The 18,355-nt window shown below is 38.9% G+C and overlaps 1 long non-coding RNA gene across 1 annotated transcript; it reads right to left on the reverse strand.

The window, feature by feature from the left end:
* Window positions 1-1,458: 1,458 nt before the first annotated feature.
* On the reverse strand, window positions 1,459-18,309 carry 1700057H21Rik (RIKEN cDNA 1700057H21 gene). The gene is made up of 3 exons (NR_130155.1): window positions 18,103-18,309; window positions 16,532-16,638; window positions 1,459-1,650 (listed from the first exon to the last, which is right to left on the reverse strand). It is a non-coding gene; the product is annotated as an RIKEN cDNA 1700057H21 gene (long non-coding RNA).
* Window positions 18,310-18,355: the final 46 nt, after the last annotated feature.

An 18,355-nucleotide genomic window follows, 5' to 3' on the forward strand; every position in this document is an offset into this window, starting at 1 on the left:
AGCTTAACTCATCTCACTAGACTTTATAAACAACACAAGGTCAGGAATCTTGTCTTCCTCATTCCTCTCTGTATCTCGAAGCCCTACAGGCACATAACAGACACTCAATAAATATTCACAGATGAATAAATAATTGAAATCCAAATCACTCATGACCAAATGTCAGGGACCCACGTTGCCTGTCTTCTTAGTTATGCTAAATAGCTTCACTACTTGATGTCTGCATACTTGTTTTGAAGGAATCACCTCCCTTGAGACATTATGCCTATAATACATGCTCAGTGCTTTTACAAACTCACTGCCAAGCAACTTTGTGCCTTAATTTGATATTCTTCTAGAAGGTCTCATTCTCTTTCCCACTACAGCTTGCACACTACTTTCCAGCGAGCACCTCTTTAACTAAACCATCCCAAACAAATAGTTTTTTGAGGTGCTGGTTAACATCCTTGGCTGTCTTAATAAGACAAAACAATGCAAATCACAAGAAAGGGAAAGGGTTCCTTCGTCTCCAAAGACTGTGTCCATTTGCCTACTTACAGCCTGTCTGCATTTCCACTGCTTAAACAAAGATGAACATTGAAAATAACCAGGGTTGCTTTGCGCAACACTGCCGAGACCCCAGTGATCGCAGAAAGGACGGAATGAATATTTATTGACCTACATCCTTGGGAAAATAGAGCCCTAACTTATAAAATATAAAAAGCAAGTCAGAAGACCATTCAGTAATGTCTAGAGAAAAGCTGGTTAATATTAGCATCGGAATTACACAAAGCAGTCGTATAAAATCCGTGACCATTCTATAGGAACAAATGAAATTGCTTTAATAACTTAACAAATCTATAAACTATTAAAGACTTACTTTATTAAGACAGATATATATATAAAATCAAAGGATATAATTCATCCTGGGCCTTTTGACATGTATAATTTATTTTTATAGTTTAGTATTTGCTGTGGGTCAGATGTACATGGGCTCCTCAGAGCCTTCCTTGGGGTGGGTAACAGCGAGTGTCTACTGCTGATCTGAAGGAACCCAATTAGAGGAAAGGCCAGCCACTGCCTGCTGCTCCTGAGATCTCAGTGATTAGCACTGGGTATGAAGCATCCTCTCATCATCAAACCTTGTCACTTGTCCCCTGCTTCCGGAGGTGGGAACCGGGTGCCCACTTACTGAGGCTTCCCATGTTCTTGGTACTATGTGACTCGTGTTACAAATGTTGTACCATTTATTTTCTCTGAAGACCTTGCAGAGGAAAACCTACTAGTCTGGTCCTCACTAGAACTGATGATGGTGGTGCTATGCTGTGAAATATTTCTCTCAGACTACTCACGACTAGCAGCAATTTTTATAACATTAATTTTTCAGGGTCGAAATAGGCCCACCCACTAAAGTCACAAGACTGCTTTCCTCTGCAGTTCCATACAGGAGCAAGAATTGCCATGTAAATAGAACTTCTACTTTTTAATTTTTAATATGACCTCTATGTTTTAGAGCCAGAAAAGTTTGAACTGTTTAAAATAAACTCCACAGACATGATTTTCAAGGGTCGCCCTTTCATCTTCTTGTGGTGCAGACCTGGTCTCCTCAGTATCTCCTTCTAAGAAGGATGGGTCAGCCTTGTTCCAGCATGGTCAGTGCAGTAGCAGGATCTACGAGAGGTACAAGTCATGAAGTGAGCCCTTTCTCCAGGTACTTAGTTAAACCACTCAACAAACACTAACAGAAGCCTTTTGCAAGACACTCAGCAAACCCTGTTCAATGTGTATTACATCCTTTTATTAGCTCACAAGCAGCAAATGTAACACAGACATCAATCTTATTGGAACTGTAGACAAATCTCTGAAGTCAACAGATGAAAACTTTAAGTCTGAGTGGTCTGCAGTAATGAAGTAACTTAGCAACCATCTCCACTGAAGGCAAAATACATTGTGGAGGCAAACTGTCAGCACAGATATTGGCAATTATTAATTACAGTGAGGTAAGGATTGATATCACTTACACTTAGACAGACCCCATACCCAATACTTAATCATAGCCATAGCAGGAGATACTGTTATGATCCCCATTCTACAGATTAGGAAACTAAGGCAAAAAACATTTGTAAGAGCTATGAAACCAGAAACATCAAAGTCATGTTTTTAGCCAAGTGACCAGACTTTCAGTATTTTCTGTCTACTGTTGTGTGTCACCCCAGTGATGAGAGCATTAACTCATTACCAGATGGCCACAAAAAAACCATATACAGGTCCTATATTCAACAGGATGTAATTTGTCACCTTAGCAACGTTTGTCCCGACCATCTTCTCTTCCATCAACACCTTCTGTTCCTCTCTGAGCTAATTCCATATTCACTCTCTTAAGGCATACAAGTAACTGCTGTCAAGCAAGCCACCTTGTCCCAGCTGTCTGCCACTAGCATTACAGAATGACATTCCTGTGACGAGAGTGTTTTAGGCACTGTGTGTGGTTAGGAAAGGGGCACCAGGTAAGAAATCTGAGACTGAAGTAAGGAGAATGCCCATACCCAGATCTACTGGGGATTTCCAAAGACAAAAGCATCTCTCTATTCTACTGATCATACATAAATACTTCTGTTTTCTGCATTAGTGACTACCAGGTAATGCTTATGCTATTTACCTGTGTTCCAAGTTCATAGGGTTGAATGTGCAGTGAGAAAAACATTCATTCATTATTCATTAGCACTGTCAACTGTGCACAGTTCTTCCTAGTTTCAAGCCCAGTTCCACCAAATAAAAAAATCATATGGCCAAGATAACCTAAGACTCTCCCCCACCCCCGTCATTTCTGGTGTGGGAGAAAAGCAGCCATGTGGAAGTCTTTAGATAATAGATAACTCTCCACCTTTGGCTCTTCTTGGCAGGCTTGTGAAATATTTATTACTTTTTTCCCAAAGACTTAAAAGTACCTCTCTCCTACAAAGAATACTGTTCCGTGACCCGGTGCCCACCTCATCCCTGCCTCCTTTAGCTGCACTTCCACCTCTTGCCCCTTGCCTGACCCCTGTCTTTCAATGCTGCCTTCAGGTTAACTGCTTCTGACAAATTCCTGTTGCCTTTCATTTACGCTGTTACACTCCATATGGCTCTTCTGTCTTTGATGTGGCCCAGAACATAGTACAAATCACAGAATACAAGCACCGTGATGTAATAACGCACCAGAGAATCTCTGCAGTACTGTACCCAAGGCAAATCTCAGTGGAAGTTTAAAGGAATGAAGCGATGTATCTACACAGAGATAGAAACTGCAATCTGCATAGGACCTTTACAGAGGATGGTTGACCTGGGGCAAATCTTAGGACAAGAAGCCAAAAGGCATGCCAGAGGCTGGACGCTAGTGAGTCTGAGCTGAGACTCAGATCTGGGATTTAGTGATAACTTGGTCCGAAGCAGCATTTTCCAAATGAGCAGAAGGCAATTGTACTAACAATAATCCTATAACTGAAAGCAAACAGAAACAGAAAATTTTTTTATTAATTTTGTCTTGCCCATCCTCATTCCATGTGCCAGGACAGTAAAGCAACATCAAAGGAAACTCGCCATGCTGATTGAAACTAATTGTGTTGATTGATTGGAAAAAGGGTAGAGTGGAAGTGGCTCAACTCCCTTCCTGATGGATGGTGGTGAGTGTTAGGGATGGACAAGCTAGCTCAGTTAAACATTAAAACTTTCTCACACTGTTGACTCTCTTTGTTAAGTGAAAAAGAAACAAGAAAATGAATGGAAGGAGGCTGGGAATGAGAGAAGGAGGGAAGGAAGGAGGGAGAGAGAGGGCAGGGGAGAGGAGAGGGGTAGACTACAGGCTGTCCAGAAAATGTGTTCAGTTCAGTGAGCAAGAACCCTGAATATCCTCAAGCAAGAGTCGCAACCTTTATAATTGAACTTGTTCATCAGTCAAGCAATGCTAATTAGGACCAGCCACCTTCTCTACCTAAAAAACAATAGTTCATGCTAATTACCTTGGACATTTGAACACCCGGTGTTCCACACACAAAAAGGTGAAAGGCTATTCTCTGATTGTTAGCAATTATCTGTGAAATTATTTAGGTTGTCAAGAGCAGCAGAACAGGTCTGTCCTTGGGAGACCTCCCACACTATCACACTATCCACAGGGTTCTTGTTTTAAAGGCATGTGCTCTCTCTCTCTCTGTCTCTCTGTCTCTGTCTCTCTCTGTCTCCCTCTCTCCCTCTCTCCCCTCTCTCTCCTCTCTTTCTCTCTCCCTCCCTCCTTCCATCCCTCCCTCCAGTATTTTGTCTCATTTGTGAGATTCTTTCATTCTCTTTTCTTGAACTGTATCCTAATTTCTAACCACCAAGAAACAAGCCATAACAATATTTAATGACCCTTCTACATTCCCCCAGCAGCCCCAGGGCTGATCAGGGGCTTCATATGCCTTCTGTCTCTATACACTAAAATCATATTTTCTGGTTATGCCACCATGGCAAAGAGCTAATTCCTGGCATCTCTGACTTTTCTCTACTAATCTGATATATGAGATCAATATAGATGCTGGCCATTCTGGGCAACTGAAAAGAATGCAAGGGCATTGAAGACTGACTTTCAAATAATGACTTAGATTGCTTTATGTATTAATAACTGCAGAGAACAAATCTACAAGATGTTAAAAGCTAGCATGGTTAGCTGCTTATGTCCTTGTTGTTCTGTATGCTGGGTAGGTTTCTGTGAACTTGACACAAATTAGAGTCACTTGGGAAGAGGGAACCTCACCTGAGAAAATATCCATACCAGAGGCTCCATGGGGAGCCTGAGGTGTACTTTCTTATCTAGTCACTGATGTACGAATACCAAGCATATTGTGGGTGGTGGTACTAACCCTGGGCCTATGGTCCTAGATGGTGTAAGAAAACACGCTGAGCAAACCAGTCAGCAGCATTCATTCACAGTATCTGCTTCCATTCCTGCTTCTGGGCTCTTATCCTGACTTCCTTCTGTGACAGACAGTTACTTAGAAGCATGTGATGAAATAAACCCTTTCCTCTCCAAGTCTCTCTGGTCACGGTGTTTTATCTCAGCAATCAAATCCGAGCTAAACATCTGATAGCACTGCTTCATTCTCCCTCGAGAGTTGTTACTGAGCATTTCCACCATGACTTCCACCCATCCGCTCTTCTCCAACTAAGGCATTCCTTAGCTCCATATTCTTTGGAAGATTATGCTGTGGACAAAAAAAATGTTCTACAAAGTTAATCTTCAAACTGGAACAGGTTATTTGGGCTGCAATTCATAATGTTCCAGGAATACACAGAACAACTTGAGAAGAGGGGAGGAGAAGAAGAAACTCAAAAAAAAAAAAAAGAATAAAAACCTCAACATTTAGGAAAAAAACTTTTGGAGAGATGTAAAGATATTATTAACTGAAGATGTTTAGTGCTGGGTCAACTGTATTTAGAAAGTGAGTTCAAGAAAATCTGAAAATGATTTAAGCTTTGCATCTACAGACAGCATCCTTTGAAAATGGCATCACTACATATCTGTTAAGTTCTCTCTGCTATATAAACTAAAGTCAATTTACTTAACAGTTTGTATTTAATTGGGACTTAGAAGGAAAAGAAAGCACAGGAAGAGAATAGCATGTTTGAAGGGTGTTACATCAATAGAAGAATATTTAAGAGACATAGGGAGAACTAAAGTCCACTTGCTCATAAAGAAGTGTGGGAGTGTCATACAGACACAATTAAATGCTGATCAGTACCCTAGCCTCATCTTTCTGTATAAATCAATAAGCTGACTCTAAAATTCAAGTGGAACTACAAAAGACAGAATTACTAACCCAAATTTTACATAATAAATTCAGTTACTTAAAACAATTAAGGTATAAATTTGGAGTATTTCATACTCCCTGACTTAAAGACTTATTATTGCAGAGCTACAACAGTAAAGCCAATGTTGTATTCAAGAGAGAATTCATCAGTAAGTCAAGAAAGCATGCATGAGCAACTACTTGTTAGTACTGTGCAAAGGCAATTCAGTAGCAAATAAAAGATCATTCTTTCACCAATTTCTGCTGGGAAAACTGGCCCCATGTGTCAAAATACTAACAAACTTCAATTACCTAGCACAAGATATAAAAATAAATGAAAGTAGACCATAGAGTTAAGTGTAACTCTTAAAAGACATAAAGTTTCAATGACCTTATGCTATGTCTTCTTCCACAGCCTGAACATGTAAAGTCCCTGGGGATAAAAACCCACCCTCTCCATCTTTACATTATTTTTGTGTTATTATTGTTGATATTTTTAAATGTTAATGAAAATTTTAATATACATTTCCATATCACTTCCTACTTCTTTCCCTTTTCTGATCATAAGCTTTTCAAATTAAATATAATATTTATATTTATTATTTGATAATTTCATGTAATCATACAACATATTTTGATCATATTAACTTTCCATTTCCCTCTCCCACTCTTTCTGGACCCACTCTAAGTTCCTCCAACCTCACATTTGTTTATTTGTTTGTTTGTTTGTTTGCTTGCTTGTGTGTGTTAGTGTTAAGGTTAGAAGTGAAAATTCAGTGACACAGAGTAGTTTAAAAACAGACATATAAACTTTTATTTTTCTTTTTCCTGTTTTCTTTCTTTCACATAAATAATCCTTTCATTTAGTGCCTTACATTGTAGGGGATGGAGAGATGGCTTAGTGGTTGAGCCTCCTGGTTGCTCTTCCAGAGGACCTAGGTTCAATTCCCAGCACCCACACCTCAGCTTGTAACTGTTTATAAGTCAAGACCCAAGGAATCCAACAACCCCTTCTGACAACTACAGGCACCACACACACATGATGTACAGACACGTATGTAGGCCAAACACGTATACACATAAGATAAACATGAAGAAGAATCTAGCTATGGGAACTGTGTTGCACATCCCTCTGCTCCTGCTGTTTCTCTTCCTTAGAGTGCACTTGTTAAGCCAAGGTGGAGGGGCTCTCTCCACGATATGGGTTGGGTTGCTTGATTGTATCAATTCTTTTCTTTCCCTCCCATTCTATCTTTAGCTGACACTGCTTCTGCCTCCTTTCTTCTTTATCCTCCTCATCAGCCTTGTTTCTTTTCCCTCTCACATCTCTCTTTCTAACACCAAATGTTGGTCTCACATTGCTTTGATTTTATTTTTTTCCCTTAGTAATTAATATCTTACTATGTATCATAATGTCCTTGTTCCTTTATCCACACACACCAAAAAAAGCTTTTTAGTTGAAGGAGTGATTGTGTTCCATTGGCTACTGCTGCATTATCATGCTGGTCTTGCTCACCAGTTCTGGTTGCTTCTGCAGTCAGTACTCCATGCTCAGAGTGATTTACAAAACTGTATCCAGTGCCATGGATACAAAACTATTCTCAACCCTATTATAATTTAGTCCTGTTTGAGCATTACAAAAAGCACAATTGAATAACAAGGGGTATTGCAAAACCCTACCATAAACTTAATTCCAGACATGTAAGTTCTAATGTAGAAATGAACAAACCAACCAAGTCCCCTGAAAAATCTGAAAAACATGAATCTTCTAAGAATGATCAATTCTTAGCCAGTGAGATGGCTCAGCAACTAAAGACTTACCACCAAACCTAATAACCTATGTTTGAAACCCACATGGTAAAAGGAAAGAAATGATTCCTGAAAGCTGTTCCCTGACCTCCACACACAAGCCATGGTAAACACACACACACACACACACACACACACACACACTTGTTAATATTTCAAAGAGAAGTGTCAGTTTCAGAGATTGAAATATTGTAAAAACAAAATTAAATTTTAGAAAATTGAAATTTCAGTAATCTAAGGGAAAAAAATCAGTGGGGAGCTTCACCAAGAGGAAAAAAAGAAAAACAAGTAGAAGACAGAGCATCAAATGTTGGAGTTACATGGATAAATTAGAACACTAATTTGACAACAAAAATAACAATCATAAAAAAGGAAATGCTAACAGAACTTTTGATATCTAGAGAACGTCTGTAAAAACATATTTATTCACATATTTTATATATTTGAGTGTTCTGTCTTCATGTACACCAGAAGAGAGCATTGGATCTCAAGGGGATATTTTAAAAAGACAAAACTTCAAATCATGGGCATAGAAGGAGAAAAAGAACAATTTAAACATATAGTAAATATGTTTAGTAAAATTATGCAAATCATTTTCCAAATCTAGGAAAAGAAGTGATTAAAAATTTAGAATGCCAAACTTCAAGAATAAAAGAGACCTATATATCATAATATAATTAAAATATTGTCTGTACCAAATACACAGAACAAAAAAATTAATAATTACAAGGGAGAAGCACCAATTGAATTTAAAGTCAAACCCATCACAATACCATTACATTTTAAAGATGCTCTCTAACAGAGATTCTGAAAGCCAGGAGGACATGGTGACACTTTGAATGGGAGTGTTCCCCACAGGCTCTGGTGTTTGAACACTTGGTCCCCAGATGGTGGTGCGTTTGGAGAAGTTTAAGAAGTATAACTTTGCTGGAAGAACATCATTTTGGATGTGCTTTGAGAATTGAAAACTATGCCACTTCCTGTTTGTTGTCCTTATTCTATGCTTACATTTAAAGGTAAGAGCTTCCATATTGCTGTTGTCCCTGACATGTCTGATACTTGCCTCCCCTAAATTATGGGCTCTCATCCTTGTGGAACTGTAAGCCTGAAGGAACTCATACTTGAACTCAATTAAGTTCTCTTGATTATAGTGTTTTGTTACAGCAGCAAAATAGTGACTGATATAGAAACTGGTACTCTGGTGGGCTGCTACTCTGAAGGACTTAACAAGTATATTTAGAGGGAATGACTTTGGAACTTTGTACTAGAAAGACAGTTGAATAGTGTAAGCAGAGCTTAAAAGGCCATTCTAGTAGGAGGCTGGAAAAGAAGTCATGTTCAGAACAATGTGGATGGTGGAAGCCAGGTTCAAGAAGTTTCAGTAGTAATGATATGAGCAAGTGGATTTAGAAGCCATTCTTGTTCTATTTGTCAAAGAATCTGCATGCCTTCTGCCCTAAGCATTTACCTGGGGCAAAGTGTAAAAGAAACGGATTAAGTTCTTTAATGGAGGAAATTTCAGCAACGGCATGTTGAATCTATGGCATGGCTGTTACTGATAACCCTTATACAGGTCCCCCCCAAAAAATGAGCAACTGAGGAAGACAGAGATACAAAATGTACAGTCTGGGCAGTTTTCTTCCTTTCTGTTGCTGTGATAAAACATTTTGGCCAAAGCAACTCAGAGGAAGGAGAGGAATGATAGATTTGAATGGAAATATTTTTACGAAACATCACTTGTTCAAATATATTGCCAGTAAAATAGTTGTATAATTTTATATGTTAAACATGTACATTTTGTTGTATGTTTATTTGCATAACAACTTTCAAAACATAAAGCAAGGAAAAAGAATACTGTGTGACAAAAATTTTATTATGAACAGTTTCACAACTTGGGGCACAGGAAACTACATCAAATATAATACAAAAACAATTATATGCTCTACTAAAGATTTGGGAGTAGAAATAAAAACGTATATTTAATATAGTTGCTGACATTGACTAGCTAGAGCTTGGAATTAATTTGGAAGGCTCAAGTTATGAAAAGGTAATAATGATTATACGTTTCTGCTCTGGTTTACAAACTGGTTGCAAATAACTGCTTGTTTCAGGTGGCGCATGCCTTTAATCCCAGCACTCAGGAGGCAGAAGCAGGCTGATTTCTGAGTTTGAGGCCAGCCTGGTCTACAAAGTGAGTTCCAGGACAACCAGGGCTATATACAGAAACCCCTCTCGAAAAAATAAAAAATAATTAAAAAAAAAAAGAGAATAGCAGTATGAATTTTACTTTCATTATTTGTTTGAGGTAGAAACAAACATAACAGGCAAACATGTAGTTTTTAAACCATCTGGAATTCAGATGATGAAATAGAACTTTGGATTCTCAACAAGCTTATGATAACTGACATAGATATTAAGTGGTTGTATCACCAAAATGTTAGACTAAGATCTAAAAGCTAAGACCTATATTCCAATACAGAGCAGGAAGTCATTACAATATATGGAAAGATTTACTATGAAAACCCAACTCCTCGAGAGCATTTCTTGAGAATTATGATCCATTAGAGTCAACGCATTCCCCATTTTTGGAACATCAATGTCAACGAGAGCTTTGGTGACCTGAGAGACATTTTGCTCTGGCAACAGTTGGAAGAACTCTGCAATGAACCCTCAGCCATGCTGACCACTCAGCTAGGAGTTATCTTATCTGCACGTAGAGGAAAAATGCACTGAGAGGCACTGCAGACTTGACACTAATTATGGCAGCTACAGTCACATTGTTAAGGAGGAATTGGCAGAGTTCCACGTGACATTTTTTTAGGCCCCTACATTTAAAATGAAAAGAAGTTTTCAACCATGTCACTGCTAATTTTAAGCGAGTCCATACCTGGCATAATATTTTAATTTTACAGTTAAGAAATGCATTTAGAGTTATTAATAGCAGTTTTGACATGTTCTAACGTAATGGTTTGAGTTCGTTGTTCATGTTTCTTGAAATGGAAAAAATGTAAATCAGGAGACAGGCATATAAATGTACTATTATGTTGCATAAAGGATATATTCATGGGTCATTTTGTTAAAATTGAGTGGCCAAGCTACAATTATAGTCAAATATAAAGCTAAATATGAAATAATAAGAACAGCAAATAAATTATTAATGATCCATTATGTGTTGACTACCAAAACATACCTCCATTAAGTCTCATACATTTTACCACGAGTAGAGTCCTAATCAGATTCCATTAACTTGTATTTTAGACATTTCTAACAAGCTTGGTAACTACTGTACTTTCCAAGAACAAATTAGAAGTAATACGTTTGATGCAGCCAGAATCTCACGTTAAGACAAGCACATTAATGCAGAGACTGTGGTGGCAGCTAAACCGAAGCAAGACAAAAAAGGAGGAAAGGGCTCAAACAGCAGAAAACCAAACGCCACATGGAGACTAGTCTTTGATCATTTAGGATAAAGTAACTAATTTGTTATATTTTATTAGTTTTTAATGATTAACAATAACAAAAATTATATTAAAAAAGGTTGGCTACCCTAGTATAAGAACATTATTTTAATAAGATTTCAATAAAGGTAACATTGGTTAAGAAATCTAGGAAAGTCTGTTTTCATTGTAAATTTTGCTTATGTGAGGTCATTCTTAGTAATGATGTTCTCTCTTATAGTAAAACATCAAAAAGAAGTGTCTAAAATACTATTCATTACTTCAGTTATGAGTGCTTATTAAATAAGCTCTAGTTTTTGTATCTGTGTTATTTATTTAGGCCTTCTAAATTTCCACAAATTTCACAATTATTTGTATAGAATTGTCTTAGTCTCTATCAACTACAAAAATACAAATAAATCCACATCTATATTGTATATTCTCTTCCAAAAGTGCAGTATATAATGAATACATGAAGGAAAAAAAACGAGCAAATACAATTAAAGTGTTATGGTATAAGCAAGTTAATTTGCCTGTTCATGGATTCTTGAAATGGGCAAGTTGAAATCATTACTCTAATATCAACTCAGGCCCTCTAGAACAATAACCAAGGCTCCTAACCACTGAGTCATTTCTTCAGCCCCCACAATTCAATTTTTAAACCTTTGAAAACATCTAAGTAAATGTGTTCCCAACACCAATTCTAGAACTCATTTTCATATTGAAAAGTATTGTCACCATCACTATGTCGTATTCATGTAGCACTCAGTCATAAGCTAGTTAGTGGAGCTTCGGACTTATTCAAATGTAAGTCAGCAATTGAGCATCGTTATTTTTATAAAAATTGTTCATCATTTTCTGATCTCTCATCAGGCATTTGCTCTTACAGTAGAATCAATCCTATAGAGAGATGATGAAGAACAGATCTCATGCATAAGACAAAGCCATACCACTATAGTTTCCTTATCTAGTCTAGGTTCTGCAAATCAGATCATCTCTGAACTGCCGAAGATAAATCTGGAGAATTCAGTCATGCCAGAAGAGTGTAGATTGTCCATCTGAACAGAAAAGGTTATTCACATCTGATGCAAGGACGATGGATAAAGGGTAAGTATCCCAGTGTGGAGAAAACCAGCAAGGACCATGAGTCAGAGCACTGAGTCATCTTGATTAGCAAGTACAATCACTTGTTGGCATTCTTCTGCTTATTAAATCCATTCAATTCTTGTTATTAGTATAAAAACATGGGAGCCTGTTTAGAGGAGAGGTTATTTGGCCAGGGGAGGGCACTAACTCATTTCTTTCCTACCAAGAGCCTATTCCGAAAGCAGCAGCAAAAAGCAGAGAAGAGCAGTGTGGCCCCTCTCTCAAAAACTGTTCTCTTATCCAGGAAAGGAATAACTGATAAGTTAACTTCATTAAAATTAAAAACTTCTGCTCTGTGAAAGGAAATGTCAATAAAAATAAGACAAACTGAGACGTGGAGAAAATATTTACAGAGGAGCGGCTGACAAAAGACACTTCACACAAACATATGGAACTCTTAACATTCAACAGTGAGAAAAAGAAAATAAAATGATCAATTTAAAATAAAATGATCAATTTTTTAAAAATGAGCAAAAGATCTTTCCAAGCATTCCTTCCAATAAAGCATACAGATGCGGAAAACTTGAAAAGAACACTTTAGCATCTCATTTAAGAAATGCAAATTACATTTAGGTATTATTCCTTCGGAATAGTACAAATCCCAAACTCTGGCATCAACACACATGGCTGGGCATGGTGACTATCTGACTGCTGGTGGGAATATAAAATACTGCAGCTGGCTTGAAAGACAGTTGGCACTTTCTTAAAACAACATCCTCTTACAAATAGACTTCAAAGTGTTTGTGTTTTGTGTTTGTGTTTGTGTGTGTGTGTGTGTGTGTGTGTGTGTGTGAGGCATGCACATGCATACATACACTTTTTAAGAGAGAAAAAGAATATGAAGTTGGATGCATCAAACTGAGGAATCTGGTTAAAATATATTGCATGAAAAAATCTAAAAAATCATCATGATGAGTAAGGTTAACTCAAACCCAAAAGGACATGCATGGTGTGTACTCACTAATAAGTGATTACTAGCCAAAAATGTACAGAATTTCTGGGATACCATCCGCAGAACTCAAGAAGGGTAAAAAACAAAAGGGCCCAAGTGAGGATACCTCAATCCCAAATGGGAAGAGAAGAAAGCAATCACAGGAAGGGGTGAAGGAGGGAGGGACCTGGATGGGAAAGGCTACAGGGAGGGGAAGAGGGGAACATGATAGGGTATTGGGGGGAGAAAAGGACTGAAGCCCTGAAAGCCAGCAGAAAGAGTGGAAACAGGCAACCTCAAGAGGTAGGAGGTGCAGGGATCCTCTAGAATGTACCAGAGACCTGGGAGGTGAGAGACTCTTAGGATTCAAAGGGAGGGATCTTAGATGAAATGTCCAACAATGGGGAGAGGGAACTTGTAGAGTCCACCTCTAGTAAAAAAGACAGGGCATCAAGTGGAGGGATGGGGTTGCCATCCCACAGTCAAGAACTCTGACCCAGAATTGTTCCTGTCTGAAGGAACTACAGGAGCAAAAATGGAGAAGAACCTTAGGAAAAGGAGGTCCAGTGACAGGCCCAAATTGAGATCCAGCTCAGGGGGAGGCCTCAAGCCCTGACACTACTACTGCTGATGTTATGGTATGCTTACAAAAAAGAGGCCTATCATAATGGCCCTCTGCAAAGCCCAACCAGCACCTGAAAGAGCCAGATGCAGATACTTACACCCAACCAATGGTCAGAAACTAGTGAACCCTGTGGTTGAATTAGGGAAAGGCTGGAAGAAGCTGAGGAGGAGGGTGACCCTATAGAAGGGCCAGCAGTCTCAACTAACCTGGATCCCCCGGATCTCTCAGACACTGATCCACCAGCCAGGCAGCATACATCAGCTGATTCGAGGCCCTCTGACATATATATAGTAGAGGACTGCCAGGTCTGGACTCAGTCAGAGATAATGCACCTAACTCTTGAGAGACTTGGGGCCCCATGGAGTGGGGAGGTCTAGGGGTTGGGGGGAGGGGACATCCTCTTGCAGACAGGGGGGTAAGTGTGGGATTTTGGAACAGTTGGGAGGGGGATAAACTAAAGAATAAAAATAAATAAATTAAATTAAAATAAAAGAAACAATATGAGTTTAATATTTCATCCCTACAACCTAAAGACGTTGCCTCTATTAAAACCTGAAACCTTTAAGTGAAAATGCTTTCCATAACATTAATGTACAAAACCCAGCAAAATTGCTAATTAAAGTTAATTATAATTAATTGTTCTAGAGTTCAAAAATCCAAAAACAAATACTTTTTAAAATTAAAAATGTCTATTATGGAATCTTGTATAAGAATAGTAAATAAACACAGAAAATCTCTTCCTTAAAAACAAAAGGTATTTGGCCATTTACATAGTGAAGAAATAAATCTAAACCAATTTCCAAGGAGATACTAAAACCTACACAAATCTCAAAATTTTTCTAAGTTTGGAAAAAAATTTATGTATACAAGAACCCATTGCACTCAAAGAACAAAAAACTTCTAAAATTTACTGCAACCTATGTCATAACCAAGCTGATGAAGCCGACAACGAAGGGAGTATCTTAACAACAGTCAGAGGATTCAAATACTAAACAAAGGAAAAATCGACTCTTATCTTCCTGGACTCTTATCAAAATCAATGAAAGAAGACAAAAATAAGATACTTAAAGTGCTTAAAACAAAGCTTATCAACCAATAATTTCACATTTTATAAACCTTTTATCAATCTCCATCTAGATTAATTAATAAAATTGTTAGAGAAATATAAATAAATTGTTTAAAGACGTTAAATGAAATTCTTTAGACTATAAATAATGATACTATGTAGAAATATATATTTACCCCAAATACCAAAAAGTTCTGAAATTGGTAACTACACAGGTTAATGAATACACACAGACACACAGTTCTATGTGACATAATGACATTTGTGAACCACAAGTCATCAGTGGACCACAGAATTATAGTGGTCTCATAAGATTATAATCTAGATTTGTAGTGAGCTATCAAGAAAACTTTTGCAAACACATTTCTGATATTCACTTAGTGGTAAAATAGTCTAACAATACATTTGCCAGAAACTATCCATACTGATCAGTGATACATAGTTGGGAATTGCCTGTACACATGAATTATATAGTAGCAAATGAAGGAAATCATATGTGTTCGTTACTTCTCTCATTGCTGCTTCCAACTCTCTGACCAGAAGCAACTTGAGGAGAGAATAATTTATCTTGGCCTGTGGTTTGAGCAGGGCTAGTTGGTGAGTCTCATGGCAGGAGATAAATGATAGCTAAAGCACCTTGGTCCACAGTGCTGGGAATGTGTACATGTCAAAAGATCATAAAAGCATTCTGGCGGGAAACTATAGCCAGGCTATAACCATAGGGCCACCCTTCCTGGTGATCCATTTCCTCCACCCAGCTCTCAATACAATCATTAGCTGATGACCAGGAGTTCAAACGCATGAGCTTGCGCAGGACATTTTATATTCAAATGTGCATAGTTAACTGTAACACATAGGCTGAAAAACAATACCTCCAGAATTTTAGCCCAGCACCCCACATTTCAATAACTGATATATGAGCTGAGTATGTCACTCAGTCAATACAACACTAGCTGTGCCAGCGTCAGGGGCCAAGTTTGAATCCCCAGAATTCCCATAGAGCCAGCTGGCAGTGTGTGTTTCTGTAATCCCAGCACCCCTAGGGAGACATGGCTATGGTGAGTGGAGAGTCCCAAGAGCCTTGCAGGGCAGTAGCCTGTCATGAGCACCAGGAAGAAAACTAGACATGGCTCTCTGTCTCCAACAAGATGAAGGACTGACACCAAAGTTGTCTTCTGACTTTTACACATGGACTGTGCATATGTGGACTTATATTCAAGCACACAAAGAGGGAGGGGAGAGAGGGAAAGAGAAGGAGAGAGGAGATGGGAGGGGGAAGGGGGAAGAAACAGAGAGAGGGAGAGAGCAGGGAGAGGGGAAGAGAGAGTTGTGGAGAAGGGTGGAAGAGTAAGAGAGAGGGGAAGAGAGGGGCAAGAGAGAAAGAATACAAAAAAAAATGAAACAACTGCTGTAATAAGCAGCCAGAAAGAAAAAAAGAAAAAAAGAAAAACGATTTAATGCTCTTAACCTTGATCCAACTGGCATTTATGAAGTTCCACCCAGCTCTAGCAGGAAACACATTTTTCCCCAATTATGCATGGCTCATGTGCTAAGAAAGAAAATTTCCTACATTGAAGGGGGTTGCATTTTTCTGAATATTAAAGTGAGGTGTTATTTATGGCATGTGGGATTCAAACTCATGTAAAAAGAGGATAAATCAACACGGAAGAAAACAGGTGAGGCCTTAGTTTGCAAAAGGGAAGCCCAGCACAGCATATTTTAAGGATGGGACAATACCTGGTGCGCTGATTTGAAGTGATCTTTGTGGCATGTGCCTTTTTTGTTGTTGTTGTTCAATAACAAGTTCCAGAGAATGTCCCTCGACCTCCACCCCCAGCTGCTTCCTGTAAATGAAGGCAAGGAAAACTGCAGAGAAAATGAAGGCTGAAGAGCTCAGCATGTGCCTGGGAGCCAGGGTAGAGACAAAGGAGCAGCCTTGAGGCCTGAGGGAACCAAACTCAACAGGGAGAATCTGGAGTCAGAGGTGAACCGCGTGGATCCACTTACAGAAATCCAGAGGGCACCAGCTGGCTGTGAACATGGTGGCTTGGTTTGACCCTCTTCCACCTTAATGCTTGGAGGGTGACCCCAAAGAATACTGTGTTGTTTTTGTTCTCCCCTTGCAAGTCACCACAGAGAAAAGTAGCCCTGTGGATTTGTTTCTAAATCGATTCTAACCACCTCGCCAACAGAGGAAAACTAAATACAGTTTACTTACAAATACATATATTTTTGTTACATCATTTCCACCCTTTTATAATTTAAGCATTGTCTCTGAAAAAGTGACAGGAGTAGGGGCTGGAGAGATGGCTGGGCTGTTAAGATCACTGGCTGCTCTCCTAGAGGACCTTGGTTGGATTCTCAGCAGAAGTCTCTGCAGCTCCAGTTTCAGGGTATTCTGCGCCCTCTGCTGGCCTCCACAGGCAGTGCATGCTCGTGGTACCCAGACAATGTCAGCAAAACACCCCCGCCCTAGTTTTGTTACTATAAATGTTTCTGCCTTACAAATACTGGTGATTTTCATCAATGATCTTGATGCTATATGCAGTTTTAAGAAATATTTTTCAATTTAAATAAAGTTAACAATTTGGAAAGTCAAAAAAAGAAAAAAAATAAACAGTGTCAAAGTGAGAACAAAACAACAGCATGGAAATCCTAGGATATTTTCAAAAGGGAAAACTCTTCAAACAGAAATCTACCCTCCTCTTCAGCCAGGCTAACCCCCAGATGCCCCCACCTCTCCTCTGCCCCAACCTCCACATTATAATATTCTCAACTGATAGCAAATAGAAGCAGGGGAAAAAAACAAAACAAAACAAAACACCACAACAGAATCTGCCTTTCAGTTCTAAGCACAGGCAATGGAGATGACAAAAGGAGTTCTGGACGTACTATATTGTACGTTGCTGTTTCACTAGGAGGACTGAATGCTGCTTCACTTCAAAGTGTCTCCTTTGTAAAGAAAGAAGTTTATTTGATGGCATGCTCAAGGCTTCTGTCTGTACTACGTTATCTTAGCACTGTTATGCCCAAGTCTCAGGGACCCCAAAGACTACCAAGGAGTCAATTCCGATGCAAACATACAGGGTCTTTAATGCGAGCAAGGACTCTCACCTGCACCATGACAATGGCTCAGAAATGAGTGGTTACAACAAGCTTGGCGAGTTTCCATACGGGTCAGCAAGTTAATATTTTTAAAACTGCATTTCTGACGTAATCTGTAGGAACCAGATACAGGGGCAAAACCACCTGACAAACAGGATGGCCAGATTTTCTATTTTCTGCAGGATGTCTTAGGTTATATGTACCTTGGCCCTGCCAGTGTAGCCTGACTGGCCGTTGCTAGGGGTAGGGTCCAGGAGTCCGGGCAGTTGCCGTATGATGTTCGCACAAGTGGTCTTCATGGCTTTCATCCTGGAATTGGAGTCAGGCCTCGTACAAACTGGAGCTTCTTCTTTAAAAAATGGAGTTGGTTGGGCTTTAGAGCACCACTTGTCAGTTCCTCCTAGGAATCCTTCTGGAAGCTACAAAGCACCCCTGCCTCTTTATTGGGCTATGTGA

Source organism: Mus musculus, chromosome 2, assembly GCF_000001635.26.
Source record: "Mus musculus strain C57BL/6J chromosome 2, GRCm38.p6 C57BL/6J".
In the NCBI taxonomy this organism is placed as follows: Eukaryota; Metazoa; Chordata; class Mammalia; order Rodentia; family Muridae; genus Mus; species Mus musculus.